At 43.8% G+C, this 2,727-nt stretch overlaps 1 pseudogene; it reads right to left on the bottom strand.

The window, feature by feature from the left end:
- Nucleotides 1–311: 311 nt before the first annotated feature.
- Nucleotides 312–2,495, bottom strand: LOC124962435 (60S ribosomal protein L13a-like; annotated as a pseudogene).
- Between the last annotated feature and the right edge of the window lie 232 nt (nucleotides 2,496–2,727).

Genomic DNA, 2,727 nt, shown 5'->3' on the forward strand with positions numbered 1-2,727 from the left:
GATGGATGCTCCTTAGTGTTCCAGCTCATTTTTTTTTTTAAATACTGCAAGTAACTGGTGGTTCTATCAATTACCTAAAATTCATGTATGAGCAGGTCATAAGTTCTGACCATACAACTCTGAGAAACCTCACAGAAAGACCTTCTGAAACAGGAGCAGAGACTAAGGCTGGACCCTCCTCTGCCTCAGCTTTCCCGGTCCCAGGCTGCCTGTGGTACCTGGAGAGCTGTCCTGGGTCCCCCATATCCCAGGTGGTGATGGAGGAAGGGCAGGCCAGGCCAAACATGAGGCATAAACAGTCTTTACTGGGCTCAGACCAGGAGTCCATGTGTCCTGAGGACCTCTGTGAACTTGTTAATTTTCTTTTCCATGTTCTTTTCTGCCTGTTTCCATAGCCTCATAAGCTGTTTTTTCTTCCAGTAATGGACCTTGGCCTTCTCCTTCCTTTTCTCCTTGGGGTGGCTGTCACTGCCTGGTACTTCCAGTCAACCTCATGAGCCAGGCGCCCCAGGTAGGCAAACTTTCGTGTAGGTTTCAGCCGCACAACCTTCAGGGCAGCAGGAACCAGCATCCGCTTTTTCTTGTCGTAGGGTGGAGGAATCCCATCAAACACCTTGAGGCGGTGCAGGGCAGCCTGGCCTTGCTTGTCTTGTGGGGCAGCATGCCTCGCACAGTCCGCCAGAAGATGCGACTAGGGGCCCGGAAGTGGTATGGGCCCCACCATGGGTTGGTGTTCATTCGCTTGCGGAGGAAAGCCAGGTACTTCAACTTGTTTCTGTAGAAATTTCCAGAAATGTTGATGCCCTCACAGTGCACAACCACCACCTTGTGGTCCAGCAATACCTGTTTGGCCACAATGGCTGCGAGTCGGCCCAGGAGATGGTCTCGGTCATCCAGCACCAGGACCTGCCCCTCCGCAGCCGCCTGGGAAAGACCCCAGCTTTCTTTTGCTGACATTTATATGTAACATTCTTCTTGTCATTTTGCTTTCAATCTACTTGTGTCCTTAGATTTAGAGTCCCCTGTAGATTACATACAATTGTAGTTTTTAGATTTAATTCTGTTACTCCAGCTCTTTGGTTTGATTGGTGTTTTGTAATAATGCATTTATAACCTAGTAAATTTCTTTTTTTGCATTTGATTTTTTTAAATTTTTTAAATTTGTTCTAATTGGTTATACATGACAATAGAATGCATGTTAACACATTGTACACAAATAGAGCACAACTTTTCATTCCTCTGGCTGTATATGGTGCTGAATCACACCAGTAGAGTAATCATACACGTATAAAGGGTAATAATGTCTATTTCATCCTACCGTTCTTCCCATCCCTACCGTCCAAACCCTACTCTCACTTCCCTCTGCATAATCCAATGTTCCTTCATTCTTCCCTACCCACCCACCACTATGGATCATCACCAACTTATCAAGAAAACATTTGGCCTTTGGTTTTGGGGGGATTGGCTTATTTCACTTAGCATGATATTCTCTAGTTCCATTAATTTACCTTCAAATGCCATAATTGCATTCTTTTGTTTTTTGTTTTTTGTTTTCCACTAAAAAATTTGGCAATTTTATGCAGGAACCACCAAAATTTTAGTGTTTAATAATTAAGAGTACAACTGACCAAGTTCCAAGATGTGAAGATACCATGTTTGAGAGACTGTTGGGAGAAATCCTAGTTCTTGACTGGCAGCAGTGAACATCTCAAGTGTGTAAGGAAAACCTTCGCACATACAGGCCTGACAGGGAAACCTGCCGGAAGGAGCATTCCGCTTTGGCCATCTAGGAAAGTACACAACTTCCCCAAATTGATGTCAGTGTACCAAGGGAACCAAAGGGCAGGGCTTGAGAGACGTAAGAAAAGGATGTCAATTCAGATAGGACAAAGGTGTAACCGTGACAAATGATGATTTTCAAAGGTATAACCATGGCAAATGATGATTGGTCAAGAGAACTATAAAAGTCTTGTGTACTTCCACAATAAACGAGTTTGCAGGCTGCTTGCCACATGCCTACTTCCACCCAACTCCTGGAGTCTGAGTCTTGATTCCGCGCCACTTACCCCGTGTCCAAGCTAGCCCACTACAAGAAAAGTAACAAGAGACTGGGGAGAAAAATCACTCTAAAAACTCACTATATAGTAGGTGATAAGAATTCACTATAAAATAAGATCTGTCAACAATAGCTAGTTGCAAAAAGTCATTCAGTCTTCTCTTGGTTTGGAAAAATGGTGTTCCAGATTTCAGGGTACTTAGAAACCTTCAACTCTTTTGTGTGGCAGGTATCTTGTTTTCACCTTCCAATTCTTCCACCCAGCATGTGTCATGAGGTCTGTGATGTTTTTCTCCAGATCATCAGTGTAACTACTCATATCATCAATTCTTCCAATGAACTGGTCAAACATGGTCTGAAATTTATCTTGCATCTGCTGCAGGAGTGTCTGCAGCACTGAAGTGAGGTCCTGCACTGTTTTGGGGTCAATCTCAACCATCTTTCAGGTTCCAAGCTTGACAGCAAGGTCTCGGGCTGTCACCCCCAACTCTATTTGTCTGCGCAGACACCCCCAGCCCAATTTCATTCTTCTTTAAGGCTGAGTAATATTCCATTCTATATGTGTACCACATTTTATTTATCCATTCATCTGTTGAAGGGCATCTAGTTTGGTTCCATAGTTTAGCTATTGTGAATTGAGCTGCTATGAACATTGATGTGGCTGCATCACT

This window comes from Sciurus carolinensis, chromosome 1, assembly GCF_902686445.1.
Source record: "Sciurus carolinensis chromosome 1, mSciCar1.2, whole genome shotgun sequence".
Taxonomy (NCBI): domain Eukaryota; kingdom Metazoa; phylum Chordata; class Mammalia; order Rodentia; family Sciuridae; genus Sciurus; species Sciurus carolinensis.